Genomic DNA, 16,325 nt, shown 5'->3' on the forward strand with positions numbered 1-16,325 from the left:
AGAAGGAGTTAGATAATACCCTTACGGCTAAAGGGATCAAGGGGAATGGAGAGAAAGCAGGAAAGGGGTACTGAGGAAATGATCAGCCATGATCTTATTGAATGGCGGTGCAGGCTCGAAGGGCCGAATGGCCTACTCCTGCACCTATTTTCTATGTTTCTATGTTTCTACCGACTCTGGCATTGAAATCACCAAGGAGGATCAGTTTGTCATCCATAGGAACTCGGGACAAGGATTGTTCGAGGCTGGAGTAGAATTCCTCTTTGGTCTCATCTATTGCATCGAGTGTTGGGGTGTACGCGCTGATAACTGTGGCGCACTGGTTCCAGGAGGCTGGGTGAGCCGAAGCGCCATGAAACGTTCGTTTATCCCATAGGGAGAGTCTCTGAGGTGGCCGACCAGCTCATTCTTGATGGCGAAGTCAACTCCATGGAGGCGCCGTTCTTCTTCTGGTTTGCCATTCCAGAAGAAGGTGTTACCACCACCTAGTTCTTTGAGCTGGCCTTCCCTGCCCGCTGGATCTCACTTAGGGCGGCGATCTTGACGGTGAACCGTCTGAGTTCCCGGGCAACTATCTATCAGCTCAAGAACAACAAGGCATCAGGAGCAGATGGAATCCCCACTGAGGCACTAAAGTATCGGGGAGAAGCACTATTGGCACAAATGCATGACCTCATCTCTCTTATCTGGAAGGAAGAGAGCATGCTGGGAGATCTCAGAAATGCCATAATCATGACCATCTTCAAAAAAGAGCACAAGTCCGACTGCGGCAACTACAGAGGAATCTCCCTGCTGTCGGCCACTGGGAAAGTCATCGCAAGAATCCTCCTCAACTGTCTTCTCCCTGTGGCTGAAGAGCTCCTCCCAGAGTCACAATGTGGATTCCGTCCACTGCGGGGTACAACGGACATGATCTTCACCGTGCGACAACTACAAGAGAAATGCAGAGAATAGCACCAACCCTTGTACATGGCCATCTTTGACCCAACAAAGGCCTTTGACAGTGTCAACCGTGAGGGACTATGGAGCATCCTCCTCCATTTCGGCTGCCCTCAAAAGTTTGTCACCATCCTCTGCCTGCTCCACGACGACATGCAAACAGTGATCTTGACCAACTGATCCACCACAGACCCCATCCACGTGGTCAAGCAGGATTGCGTCATCACGCCAATGCTTTTCTCAATCTTCCTTGCTGCAATGTTCCATCTCACTCTCAACAAGCTCCCCGCTGGAGTGGAACTAAACTATAGAACCAATGGGAACTTGTTCAACCTCCGTCGCCTCCAGACTGGATCCAAGAGCGTCCCATTCAGTCATCGAACTACAGTACATGGACGATGCTTGCATCTGCGCACATTCAGATGCCGAACTCCAAAGCCATCGCCAACATCTTCACCGAGGCGTACGAAAGCATAGGCCTTACACTAAACATCCATAAGACAAAGGTCCTCCATCAACCTGACCCCACCATACAGCACTGCCCCCAGTCATCAAAATCCATGGCACGGCCCTGGACAACGTGGATCATTTTCCATACCTCAGGAGCCTACTATCAGCAAGGGCAGACATCGATAACTAGGTCCAACACCGCCTCCAGTGTGCCAGCGCAGCCTTCGGTCGCCTGAGGAAGAGAGTGTTTGAAGACCAGGACCTCAAATCTGGCACCAAGTTTATGGTCTACAGGGCAGTAGTAATACCCACCCTCCTGTATGGTTCAGAGACCTGGACCATATACAGTAGACACCTCAAAGCGCTGGAGAAGTACCACCAGTGCTGCCTCCGCAAGATCCTGCAAATCCACTGGGAGGATAGACGCACTGTCAGTGTTCTCGCTCAAGCCAATATCCCCAGCATCGAAGCACTGACTACACTCGACTAGCTCCATTGGGCGGGCCACATTGTCCGCATGCCCGATACAAGACTCCCAAAGGAAGCGCTGTACTCAGAACTCCTACACGACAAGCAAGTCCCAGGTGGGCAGAGGAAACGTTTCAAGGACATCCTCAAAGCCTCCTTGATAAAGTGCAACATCCCCACCGGCACCTGGGAATCCCTGCCCCAAGACTGCCTAAGTGGAGGAAGAGCATCCGGGAGGGCATTGAGCACCTCGAGTCTCGTTGCCAAGAGCATACAGAAATCAAGTGCAGGCAGCGGAAGGAGCGTGCGGCAAACCAGACTCCCCACCCATCCTTTCCTCCAACGACTGTCTGTCCCACCTGTGAAAAGACTGTAATTCCCGTATTGGACTGTACAGTCACCTGAGAACTCACTTTTAGAGTGGAAGCAAGTCTTCCTCGATTTCGAGGGACTGCTTATGATCATTTGATGTGAGAGGTAGCACAATCAATAGAACTCTGTATCTAAGGTCTGGAGAGGTTAGATGCTCTTGGAATAAGTCTGATGGAATTAGTGATACATTAGGAAAAGACCCTCTAAAAGTGAATTTATCCTGTTTTGTTGAGACAGTGACTCCCCGGGTTGTGCATGAACAGTACTCCACAGGCATGATCTGTTGTATGGCCAAAACAAACTAGCTCACAAATTATGGTTCCAAATTAATTTTAGTAGGAAATGAATTGCTGTGAATTTCTATACAGCTGCTGCAGGTTATTCATAATTTGGTTTGAATTTTATATTGTGTAGATTTTTCAGATTCTATGATGAAACTCAGACACTACTGATGACTATAATTGACTTTACTGAGGAGCTGTGCTCCCTATTAACATGGAATGTGGATGTTTGTGCTCTCCAGATTGTTAGCAATTAAAACTCTGATAAAACTCTCATGTGCAACTGTCATTTGCCTTCCAAAATTTGAGTAGCCCTTTTTGGGATGGGTTGAGAGAATAACTTGGAGTTTTAAACTGCAACAATAAAATAAACATTCCAAACCAAATTTATAAAGGAAATTGTGCCATATTGCATACAAAAGTCATCTAATCACCCTTGTGCATTCCCTTAGTATCTGTCTTCCACGTGCTTTTGTCTGTCCTAGTGCTCCTACGCAGAGCTACACCAGTGGCTGCAGCATGGCTGGTGGAAGGCTGGTGACTTTCAGTCGACGAGACTGTGCATGCACTTGGAGGAAGTCCTTGAGCATCTCTGGGGCCTCGAAGGCCCAGCAGCCTAGAAGGCTGGGAGGATGAATTCTATCATCTTGAGCGAGGACAGCAGGTTCTTGCTCCATGGAGCCACTGCCACTCCTTTGGGGCGGCGCCTCAGCATTCCTAGATATCTCTTGGAGGGCTGATTGCTGGACTGCTGTGACACTCTGCAAGCCCTTTTGAACACTGTAATCCACAGCTATGATGGCAGCAGTCTGAACTTGTGTGGCAGCAAGCTAACCTTGTATGACAACAGTCTGAGCTTCCACTGAGGCGCTGGGTGGCTGCTGCTTGTGCATCAGACACTGCATCATGGTTGAATCCACAAGTGTACTAATGGAGTTGGCCACCACTTCCATACTGGAAAGGTTGGGCTCCAAGCTCTGCGCAATGTCCTGTGCCAAGTTGGTGCTGGACTCCTCCATGCTCCTTGACATTGACTGCAGGCTTTCTGGCTGACTTCCCAATGCACCAAGCATTTCATTGTACATACCCATCAGACTTCTTCTGTAGCCTGCTCCAGTGTAGTACTCATCCGAGTCCTCTGCAGCAGAACTTGTGTGCGACCTCATCCTCTGGGGAGCTGGGACCTGCATTATCCTTGCCCCCTGCCCTGGCTGCAGCCCATTCATGCTTGTTGTCTCACTACGTGCAGATCCCGCCTCTGTGCTATCCTCTAAATTATGTGCAGTATCAGTATCTGAGCTGGTGGCTGCAAGTGTGAAATCGAGTGATGGTGCATCTTCATCAGCACTGTCTCCTTGCTGTTCCTCCACTGCCTGGCCAGGTTGCACTTTTTGGTATCTGAAAGGAGAAAGGTACAAGGGTAAGGTTGTGATGAGGCACTTTGTAAGTCAGAAGAGATTTTGCGATGAGGGGGAAGTGAGATGTGAGAAGGAAGATTAGCTATGAGGTTACTGTCAACTTCAATTAATTCAGCTCTGCCATTGGCCACAGGCTCAGCAATGCCCATAAAATAATGTCCAGCACTGTCTCCTTCAAGGGGTTTAGAATATGCAGGCATGCCTATCCCCCCTGATTAGCCCCTGCTACCTCTGGTTGTTCGCCACCTTGTCCTGCAAGAAAGAGGGAAGTGCGTCACTGAGTGTGGTGCAATAATTTTGGCTGATTTGGCTGTCGTGGTTGAATAGCTGTCAATGTGTCCAAGCTGTGAGATGTGGGTGTGAGGTTTGCAGCAGTGCTAAGTGTGTGAGGGTAAGGTGAAGCTATGAATGTTAGGTATAAGTCCTGATTGATATTGTTGGTCGGTGAGTAATAGGGATGTGGTGATTTGAGCAGTGGCTGAGGTTACTGGCGGTGTTGGTAGGATATGGCATTTGAAGATGCATTCACTGACTGAACATTTGTGTGAGGTCGTTGAACTTTTTGCGGCACTGCATCCAGGTCCTCGGGGCATGGCTCCTGGCATTGACCTCCATGGCTATCAGCACCCACTGCTTTTGGACCGTGAGGCTGGAGGGTGTCATGTATGTACTTTTGGGATCATTAGCCATTAGATGGCGTCACTGTTGGAGGCCATTGGGCTGCACGCACGTGTGTGCAGCCCAAGTATAAAAGGCCAGCCATTTTGTATATTAGTCACTTTGGGCCTTAATAAAGCAGAGCCAAGGTCATACCTCTTGGAGTTAAACAGTACTCAGTCTAACAGTTATACACAACATTTGGCGACGAGGCAGCAAGAACCTTTGCATGCAAAAATGAACACAATTGGAATGTTGGAGCGATTTGTGGAAGGAGAAGATTGGGCAGACTTTGTGAGCCCGTTTGAGCCAGTTCTTCATGGCCAACAAAATGAAGGAGGTCGGCAACGCAGATCGGCGTCCGGTGGTGTTCCTCACGGTTTGCGGTCCAAATATTTATGGTCTGATAAAGAATCTACTCCTGCCTATGAGTCCAACAGAGACGACGTATGAAGAATTGTGTACACTGGTACAGGACCACCTTAAGCCAGACGAAGGCATCACCATCTCGAGATACAAATTTTACACGCACGTTCGCTCAGAGGGCCAGAATGCGGTGGAATTCGTTGCCGACCTGAGACGTCTAGCGGGACAGCGTAAGTTCAGGGCTGTATTGGCAGACATGCTGCGGGACTTCTTTGTAATCAGCATCAATCACGAGGTGATCTTGCGTAAACTACTGGCGGTGGAGACACTGGACTTGAACAGGGCCACCACGATTGCTCCGTCATGCATGACGATGGATAGAAGTCTAAAGCAGATATCAGTGAAATATTGAAACTTGGCAAGTACTTTAAATATGATTGATTCACCGTTCGGCAGAGCAGCACATGGCAGGGCCTACCCGACTGCATACGTGAAACCTGTGGCTGCCCAAAGTCTGTCAGCGGGAATGCATCCGATTTCTCCGTGTTGGCGTTGTGGGGAAAATCACCGGCACCAGCAGTACCGATTTAAGCAATATAGTTGCAAAGGCTATCTGAGAGTAGGGCATCTCCAGCGCAAGTGTCCGCAGATGAGCAAGCGTGCTGCGACATACCACGTGGAGGATGATGGTCAGACTAGCATGGATCAGGATACACAATCTGAGATACCAGAGGAGGAAGTATATGGACTATACTCGTTCTTAACTAAGACCAAACCGATAATAATCAACGTGAAATTTAATGGGGTGCCGGTATCGATGGAACTGGACACAGGGGCGAGTCAATCGATAATGAGCCAGAGGGCATTCGACAGGCTGTGAGACCCAGGCTGAGTCCAGTCAATGCCAAGTTGCACACGTACACCAAAGAACTCATAACAGTGATTGGCAGTGCCACAATTAAAGTGTTGTATGATGGTGCGGTTCACGTGTTACCGCTATGGATTGTCTCAGGCAATGGTCCAATGTTGTTTGGCAGGAACTGGCTTGTAGTCTGCTCTCTCCCTTGTCCCTTTCCTCACTGTTTCCCAGGTCAGAATCTCTTCAGCTGTGAATCCCAGGACTTGCTCCAGCCACAATGCACCTCCCCTTTAAGCAGTGCAGGCTAGCTTTAACTGATGCTAGAAGGTTACAATATTGGATCCCTGCTGATGCATCGAGCCAATGAACAATGCGGTTAGTGCTGGTTGGATGCTGAAATCATTTAATGAGCAGGGTGCACTAAGTTGGTGTGGTGCCTGCATCGCAATCAACGGGCATGTGTTAATCACGATCCTTGAGCACGTTTTTGGGGGCTATCTAATTTTCCAATGTGAAAGAATGTGTAACCAATCATACATTCAGAATGTTTAAGTTTTAGTACTGCAACAGTTCGCCAATGCCAGAAAAATTTAGAAGAATCTTTCTCAACTTAGTGTGGAGAATCAATAAATATTAATGAAATCCTCAGGAGAATATTATAAAAATTGATTACTTGGATTCTGAGTTAATTAAATGAAGAGCTAGAGCCCATCCATATGTTACCATTTTCAAATAATATGGGAAGTGGAATAACTATTGCTTCAGGCACTTTTTTAACTATCTGAAATATCAATTTTCATAATTTTTTACAGTACATTTTTAGGATAGGAGTGTTATACTCAAATATTACGGTGAAAATCAATGACAATTATGGATAATCCTTGAGGATTTAGGTGCCTGACAGAAGGTGTACAAGTGAATCCATTGTCCGAATGCGAAAGTAGAAAATGCTGGACATGTACAGCAGGTCAATTAGTATCTGAAAAAGAAAAAAAGATTAAATGTTTCAGATGGGACTCTTCATCGTGATTTCAGGTCGGGGGCCCCATGCAAAATTTTAACCTTGCTTTATTTTTTAGGTACTGATCGACCTAACATGCACATCCAGTATTTTCTGACAGGGATGGAAAAATAAACTGTCAATCCTGGAAATCTGAAATAAAAAACAGAAAATATTGGAAAGTCATATCAGGTAGGTTAGTATTTGAAAGAGAAAACTATGTTTAATTTCAGGTGGGACTCTTCATCATGATTTCTGATGAAAGGTCCCACTTTTCTCTTTTGGATGCTAACTGACTTGCTGTGCATTTTTAGCGTTTTCTATTTTATTTAACATTTTCATTATTCGCAGTTTGTTATTTTCCATTTGTCACAGTCTGTGTCCAGTAACTGGTGATACATAGAGAGAAAAATATAGTAGTACTACTCATTTGTATTTATTTGTTACTGATTTATCAATAAAAAAGTATCCATAAAGTTGAGTTTGCAGTTTGTTCAACTGACTGAGAAGCTGATTGGTCAACTAGCTGTTTTTTAAAAAAGAACGTCACTAAGAATGCAGTGGATTGCTGATCTGCAGCAGAGGACTTGACATTTTTTGAATTGGGTTCATCAACTGGCGGGGCAGAATATTGACTTAACAATGATGCTCACCCAATAGAGAGGAACATTCTGCTGTTATAAAGGGAAAGTGTAATCTCTTCATAACCAGTGTGTTGACTGCATGAGGACACGGTGAAGAACACTCTACAGAATATGGTCAGTACTTGTTTGGTCAGAACTTCTAATTCTGAGAAGGGAAAAGACCACTGCAATAAAATAAATAAGAACTGCATTGTCGTACTTCTGTTATTATGAGCATTTGATATTGTGAATCTTCTATAATTATTGATTGAATTGTAGAAGAAAATAAAAAGCAGGTATGATCAAGCTGGCCCATCACCACCTTTTCAGGGCAACCAGGAAAGGACAACAAATCAGACCTTCCAATGTCCAAGAACAAAATAAAAATCTATGAATGCACCCTGTTGTTGTTACATAAACACTCCCTTGCAAATAATTACTTTCATAGTTTTCCCCGTCAAAGTTAGCACAAATAACTTTTAATGTTTTTCGTGAAAGTAAACATAGTCATAGATCTTGGTCTATGTGATCCCCTGAACCGGTTTCGATCACCTGAGGGGGTTAGAGGGGAATTTTCCAGAGTATTTTTTTCCTTTATTGGCCCTGGGTGTTTTTCTCTATTTTTGCCTCTCCCAGGAGATTAAATAGCTTCAGGGGTGGGGTGGGAGGGGAACGGAGGTAATATAGGGAACATAGTCTTAGAATAAGGGGCCATTTTAAACTGAGATGGGGAGGAAATTCTCCTCTCAGAGGGTTGTAAATTTGTAGAATTCTCTGCCCCAGAGAGCTGTGGAGGCTGGGTCATTGAATATATTTAAGGCAGAGATAGACAGATTTTTGAGCGATAAGGGAATAAAGGGTTATGGGGAGCGGGCAGGGAAGTGGAGCTGAGTCCATGATCAGATCAGCCATGATTTTATTAAATGGTGGAGCAGGCTCGAGAGGCCAAATGGCCTACTCCTGCTCCTATTTCTTATGTTCTTATGTGTCTTGTCATGATGCTCCAGCCATCATGGGTGTGGGGCAAGCTTAATGGACCAGATTGTCTTTTCTTGCCCGTCAATTCTGTATATTCATATCTAATATTGGCTTCCTAGCTTCGAGTCATTTACTGGATACAGATTGGGATGGGCTGTGAATATCCAGTCTTGCTGTTAATCGTGAGAAAAAAATCCTGCCATGTTATGCAACCACCCACCCAGTTTCAGCTACTTGATAATTCAGATGGGTTGCTTTGGGGAAACAGTGAGCATTTTCATTGTTCAGTTGTCCTGCTGATTCCTCATTGGTACTTACTGACAGAATCAAACTACTTTTGATTTGTTCATGTTCAGTCAATCAGAAATTTAATTAATTACACGTGTATCCTCATTTCAGCCATTGCTCATTTTTTCTCTATGAACATTGGATGTGTGGTGTGAGACCACACTTTAGGATACCTTTGAAAGGCATGGCACACTAACTGAGATTTTTAATTATATAGGTAATAGTATTTGTGGATGAATGTTAACTATCAGCCTGTAAAAAGACTAAATCCAGTCATTACAGTTTTTAAATTATATGCCAGTTCTAGTTGCTACCAGACTTACTCAATTGTTGGAAATGAAAAAGTCTTGTTCATGCTAGTGGCATCTTTGCTCTTAACATTCAGGTAGTTTTCATGGTCCCAATTTTGGCCATAACTTGCATCAATTTTTTTGGAGTAAGTTATTTTTTCTGGGGTAAATTAGAAAATGCCATTTTCCCCAACAAATTTGCTTCAGAGTAAGTCAGGTTTTTTTCTCAAAAGGGCGGTAAGAGAAGGGATAACGAGCCGTGGATAACCAAAGAAATAAAGGAGAGTATCAAATTAAAAACCAATGCGTATAAGGTGGCCAAGGTTAGTGGGAAACTAGAAGATTGTGAAAATTTTAAACGACAGCCAAGAATGACTAAGAAAGCGATAAAGAAAGGAAAGATAGATTACGAAAGTAAAATTGCGCAAAACATAAAAACAGATAGTAAAAGCTTTTACCGATATATAAAACGGAAGAGAGTGACTAAAGTAAATGTTGGTCCCTTAGAAGATGAGAAGGGGGATTTAATAATGGGAAATGTGGAAATGGCTGAGACCTTAAACAATTATTTTGCTTCGGTCTTCACAGTGGAAGACACAAAAACCATGCCAAAAATTGCTGGTCACGGGAATGTGGGAAGGGAGGACCTTGAGACAATCACTATCACTAGGGGGATAGTGCTGGACAGGCTAATGGGACTCAAGGTAGACAAGTCCCCTGGTCCGGATGAAATGCATCCCAGGGTATTAAAAGAGATGGCGGAAGTTATAGCAGATGCATTCGTTATAATCTACCAAAATTCTCTGGACTCTGGGGAGGTACCAGCGGATTGGAAAGCAGCTAATGTAACGCCTCTGTTTAAAAAAGGGGGCAGACAAAAGGCAGGTAACTATAGGCCGGTTAGTTTAACATCTGTAGTGGGGAAAATGCTTGAAGCTATCATTAAGGAAGAAATAGCGGGACATCGAGATGGGAATAGTGCAATGAAGCAGATGCAGCATGGATTCATGAAGGGGAAATCATGTTTAACTAATTTACTGGAATTTTTTGAGGATATAACGAGCATGGTGGATAGAGGTGTACCGATGGATGTGGTGTATTTAGATTTTCAAAAGGCATTCGATAAGGTGCCACACAAAAGGTTACTGCAGAAGATAAAGGTACGCAGAGTCAGAGGAAATGTATTAGCATGGATCGAGAATTGGCTGGCTAACAGAAAGCAGAGAGTCGGGATAAATGGGTCCTTTTCGGGTTGGAAATCGGTGGTTAGTGGTGTGCCACAGGGATCGGTGCTGGGACCACAACTGTTTACAATATACATAGATGACCTGGAAGAGGGGACGGAGTGTAGTGTAACAAAATTTGCAGATGACACAAAGATTAGTGGGAAAGCGGGTTGTGTAGAGGACACAGAGAGGCTGCAAAGAGATTTTGATAGGTTAAGCGAATGGGCTAAGGTTTGGCAGATGGAATACAATGTCGGAAAATGTGAGGTCATCCACCTTGGAAAAAAAAACAGTAAAAGGGAATATTATTTGAATGGGGAGAAATTACAACATGCTGCGGTGTAGAGGGACCTGGGGGTCCTTGTGCATGAATCCCAAAAAGTTAGTTTGCAGGTAATCAGGAAGGCGAATGGAATGTTGGCCTTCATTGCGAGAAGGATGGAGTACAAAAGCAGGGAGGTCCTGTAAGGGTATTGGTGATGCCGCACCTGGAGTACTGCGTGCATTTTGGTCACCTTACTTAAGGAAGGACATACTAGCTTTGGAGGGGGTACAGAGATGATTCACTAGGCTGATTCCGGAGATGAGGGGGTTACCTTATGATGATAGATTGAGTAGACTGGGTCTTTACTCGTTGGAGTTCAGAAGGATGAGGGGTGATCTTATAGAAACATTTAAAATAATGAAAGGGATGGACATGATAGAGGCAGAGAGGTTGTTTCCACTGGTCGGGGAGTCTAGAACTAGGGGGCACAGCCTCAAAATACGGGGGAGCCAATTTAAAACCGAGTTGAGAAGGAATTTCTTCTCCCAGAGGGTTGTGAATCTGTGGAATTCTCTGCCCAAGGAAGCAGTTGAGGCAAGCTCATTGAATGTATTCAAATCACAGATAGATAGATTTTTAATCAATAAAAGAATTAAGAGTTATGGGGAGCGGGCAGGTAAGTGGAGCTGAGTCCACGGCCAGATCAGCCATGATCTTGTTGAATGGTGGAGCAGGCTCGAGGGGCTAGATGGCCTACTCCTGTTCCTAATTCTTATGTTCTTATGTTCTTATGTTCCCAGACACTTATGACAGTTTTGGCCATTTATGCCACTTTGGCCAGCAAAAAAGTACACCAGATCCACTTAGGTCAGTGTATGTGGCCAGCTCTGAAAAACCTTGCAAGCAGTTAAGAAAAAGCAGCGCACATTCAGCAGACATTAGGGCAGGGATAGGGGAGGGAAGGGAACTGGAGAGGGCCTCAACATACAACATCAAGGAAAAGCTGAAAGCAATAAAATACAATAAAAAAAGAAATAAATCCTACCTTATCTTTAAAGTCTGCCCTGGAAAGGCAGTGGGCCGGCCTGTGTGTGAGGCCATTCGGCCTGGGATAGGGGAGGGAAGACACACCGGAGACATTGCAGCTGCTGGAGCTGCTGCTCAGTTAATCGCGAGGGTGGGGAGCGAGAACCCGCCGAGCCCCCGAGAAGCTGCTGGAGTTGCGAGTTTAATGGGGTGGGGGAGGGGGAGAGAGGAGAGTTTATTTTTTGGAGCTGTTCCTGTATTGTATTAATTGAACATGATTCATTTTGAATGCAAAATATTTTTTATTGAATTATATATATTTTTGCAATGTACTTCTCTATAGTAATAAAAATATTCTTGTATCAAAATTTATTCTTTAAGATCACTTAAATGTTAAAATCACTTATAAACTTGTACTGTTACATAACTCACAAAAATCACCCAATGTGAGAACAGTTACACTCTAAGATCACTTAAACTGAAAGATCAATTATAAATGTGTGAAGTTACATAACGGCCTGTCCAGAGCTTGGTGTGGGGATTGGAGTGGGAGTGGCAGTTGATTCTGTCAATGGGTGCGGGGTCTGGGCGTGATCCCTTATTGCAGCAGCTAACTCAGACATTCCCTCCCTTCTGGCCTTGGTCATTGCATGTGTCATCCTTTCCACTACCTCTGACATTCCATCCCTCATGGCCATCATTCCTTCACTGATGTTAGTGGACATGGTTCCTAATTCCCGTCCCAGTACTGTTACTTCTCCCGACAGTCCCGCTATCTCATCACTCACCCCAGTTATGGTGTCCAGGAGTGATCGGGTAAGCTCAACGCTCTCCCCATCCAATGCCATCCTCTGAACCACATCTGTTGCATCCTGCATCTCAGGAGAGCGTGGTCCTTGTCTCCTTACTCCTCCCCCTGGATCTGGGTCATGGCATCCCACTGGAAGGCGCACGCTGGGACCTTGGGACCCTGGGTGTTCCCTGCTGATTTGCACCAGCACCACCACCCACCTACACCACCGCCACCACTGCTGGGACCTGTAACCTCGGAAGGTGGGGCCACAGGTGTGCAATGCTGCGTCACTACACCACCACCACTGCTGGGAATTGCAACCTCGGACGGTGCAGCCACGGGTCTGCGATGGTGCGGCACAACACCACCATCACCACTGGGACCGGCAACCTCGGACGGTGGGAAATCATAGAATGTCGAACCACTAATGACGGAAGAGCCTGGCAAGTGAGATATGTTGACTTCCTCAAGATTCAGTAGAACACTCCTGTCATCGAACCCCTCCCACATCCACTCAAAGTGCCCCTCATGCCCATGTTGTTCTGGAGAGTTGCTCTCCTCTTCAGGCTCGTCCACATCTGAATCTTGAGTTGGATCATCAGGAGGATTGTCCTCAAGTTCTGCAACATATAACAGGTGAAATGGGTGGCATGAGTAGGCTCACACATAGCAGGCCAGGCAGCAGGTTGATTTGAAGGGCCACGATGACTTTTCATGACTTACCCACTCCCTCACGTGCGGGCCCAGCTTGTGCAGTACTGCTGGTTTTTCTCCAGGCAGGACCCATCAAAGCAGCGACCCTCTCTTCCAAGGGTGTCAGTGGGTGCAGATTTGGTGGTCCTCCTCCTGTTCTAGTTCTTTCCCTTTTGTTGTGGGCCAGTTTTTTCTGCATAGATTGAAATGCAACTTTTTAGAGAGGGTGTTTTTCTGCTGGGTGGGACTTCCACAGCGGGTCACATTTACAATTGAAATTACATTGAATAAATGGAAATATTACTTACACTAACGACTTGACCAAGGTCCTGCCACTTCTTTTTACACTGCCTTCCAGACCTCTTGTTGATCACCAATCCGCAGAATTCTTCTGCAACTTGGTTCCAGCGTTTCTTCATCTCTTTGGGTGGCACTTTTGTGTGACCTCTGCTGGTATCCAGGTGCTGCCATCTGTTCTCAGTGATGGTAGCTAGTGCCTTAACTTTGTCATGCAAGAAATTCTTTGTTCTTGGTGGACGTTGCTGCATTATTGCTGGAACTGCTCCGAGACACTAACAGGACTTTTGCAATGCTCTGACACACTTTTCCATTGCACTTAGTGGAAGTTTGATTTTTCAAGACACACAGTCCTCTGAGACACTTAGCAGCACTTTTGCAATGATCCCCAAGACTTCTCCAGGCATGCAACAGTTAATTTCAGGCAGGATACTGCAGCTTTCATTCAGTACACCAGCTACTTACATTCAGAGCTCTCCTGTCAGGCAGCAATTGCAGCGGCGATGATCTTTAAAAATGGCAGATTGGCAAGTTTTCTTTCGATCTCTGTCTATTGCGCATGCGTGCACGTCGGGGCCGGCACCACTGCGCGTGCCCGAAGGTGCCGGCAGTGTTTTCGGCACTGCCGTTTGGCTCCGCCCCCCACTTCAACATCGATGCCACGCCAGGACTCTGGGCACTATACGCAGCGGCCAGGATGGGGCGAGTTTTTGCCGCCGCAGTTTCCAGCACGCAAAGTCGACGCGTTTGAGGTCAGTGCGCCAACAAAACTGCTTAGGGAAAATCTAGCCCCATGTATCTGCACTGTAGGGAGAAATTGTGCCATGCAACCAGTGCATGTTGTAACTGGCCCGAGACAGTCAAAAGTCGTAAAGTGTTCAATTCTCCAAGACTGTCATCTCTCACCTCAATGAGGACATGCAAAAATAGCTGAGGCGTTAAAAATGTATTTTATTGTCTATCAATTATAGCAATAATAAAAAGATGGTGTAGTATATACAATTCATCACAACTTCATAGTGTTGGCCAGTATTAGGAACTGAAGTCTATAATGAGAACATCCAGTTTATTTCTGTTCCCTGAAAGGGCTTTATTACAAAGGGGAAGCCAGAACATTATGATAATGGGCACTTGCATTATATCTCAATTAGACTGGCTTCGAAATCCAGAATCTGGAATGATCCTGGTTACAATTCTAAATCACACAATGCATTTAAACATTTCAGGCTGTTATACTGAACCTGAATTTGTAGCATTGTAAAAATGTCTAACGTATGATGTCGACATCATATTGATGCACACCATACATTGTGCCATGCTTTGCTCCAGACCACAATTCATTTTTGGGCACAATTCAGAACAGTAACCAGGTTAAAAATACAGTGTGAAATAAGAGGAGAAAATGCTGAAAGTACACAGCAGGGTAGGTCAGCAGCTGAAAAGAGAAAAGTGGGTTCATGTTTAAATGTTAAGCTATCTTTTTTTCTTTCAAATAGTGATGGACCTGCTGTGTATTTCCAGAATCTTCTATTTTTTTATATCAGATTTTCAGAACTTTTCTTTTTAACTATGCAGTTATATTGTAGTTAGTCTGAGAGCAAATCAAACAGAAAGCAACATGAACCAGCAGTTTTCCTTGTTCTTCTTTTGCCACAGTTCAGAGGAGTTGGCTTTAGTCAGATTGCATATTGAGAGTCACATGCACAGTTGCTCCAGTCACTTGTACCTTGTAATGAAGGTATATAAGAACATAAAAATTAGGAGCAGGAGTAGGCAGTACGTCCCTTCAAGCCTGTTCCGCCATTCACTAAGATCGTGGCTGATCTTCGACCTCAACTCCACTTCCCCAGCCGATCCCATATCTCTTGATTCCCTTAGATTCCAAATATCTATCTATCTAAGCCTTGAATATACTCAACGACTCAGCAACCACAGCCCTTTTGGGTAGAGAATTCCAAAGATTCACAACCCTCTGAATTCCTCCTTATCTCAGTCTTAAATGACCGACCCCTTATCCTGAGACTTTACCCCCTAGTTCTAGACGCCCCAGTCAGGGGAAACAACCTCTCAGCATCTACCCTGTCAATCCCCCTCAGAATCTTATGTGTTTCAATGAGATCATCTCTCATTATTCTAAACTCCAGAGAGTATAGGCCCAATCTACTCAATCTCTCCACATAGGACAACCTTCTCATCCTAGGGATCGATCTAGTGAAGCTTTATTGCGCACCTGTAAGGCATATATGTCTTTTCTCAGATAAGGAGACCAAAACTGTGCACACTACTCCAGTTGTGGTCTCGCCAAAGCCCTGTACAATTGTATTACGACTTCCTTACTCTAGTACTCCAACCCCCTTGCAATAAAGGCCAACATGCCATTTGCCTTCCTAATTGCTTGGTGTACCTGCAAGTGTTTCCTGTATGAGGACACTTAAATCTCTCTGAACACCAACATTTAATAGTTTCTCACCATTTAAAGACTATTCTGTTTTTCTATTCTTCCCACCAAAGTGAATAACCTCACATTTCTCCACATTATATTGCATCTGTCACCTTATTGCCCACTCGCTTAACCTGTCTATATCGTTTTGTAAGCTCTTTGTGTCCTCCTCACAGCTTACTTTCTCACCACGCTTTGTATTGTCAGCAAATTTGGATACATTGAACATCCCTTCATCTAAGTCATTAATATAGATGTAAGTAGCTGAGGCCCAAGCATTGATCCTTGTGGCACCCAACTAGTTACAGCATGCCAACCTGAAAATGACCCGTTTATCCCTACTCTCTGTTTTCTGTCCATTAACCAATCCTCTATCCATGCTAATATATTACCCCCAACCCAATGAGCCCTTATCTTGCATAGCAACCTTTTATGTGGCACCTTATCGAATGCCTTTTGGAAATCCAAATATACTACATCCACAAGTTCCTCTTTATCTCCTCTGCTAGTTACATCCTCAAAAAACTTTAATAAATTTGTTAGCATGTTGACTCTGCCTAATCATACTATGATTTTTGAAGTACCCTGTTACCACT

General features: G+C 44.9%; 1 protein-coding gene across 1 annotated transcript in view; it reads left to right on the forward strand.

Annotated features, from left to right (window-relative positions):
• LOC139275111 (E3 ubiquitin-protein ligase SH3RF3-like) overlaps positions 1 to 16,325 on the forward strand; it is a 591,968-nt gene that overhangs the window by 379,219 nt on the left and 196,424 nt on the right. The gene's annotated exons all lie outside the window — the stretch shown is intronic.

This window comes from Pristiophorus japonicus, chromosome 10 (assembly GCF_044704955.1).
Source record: "Pristiophorus japonicus isolate sPriJap1 chromosome 10, sPriJap1.hap1, whole genome shotgun sequence".
NCBI classification, from domain to species: Eukaryota; Metazoa; Chordata; class Chondrichthyes; family Pristiophoridae; genus Pristiophorus; species Pristiophorus japonicus.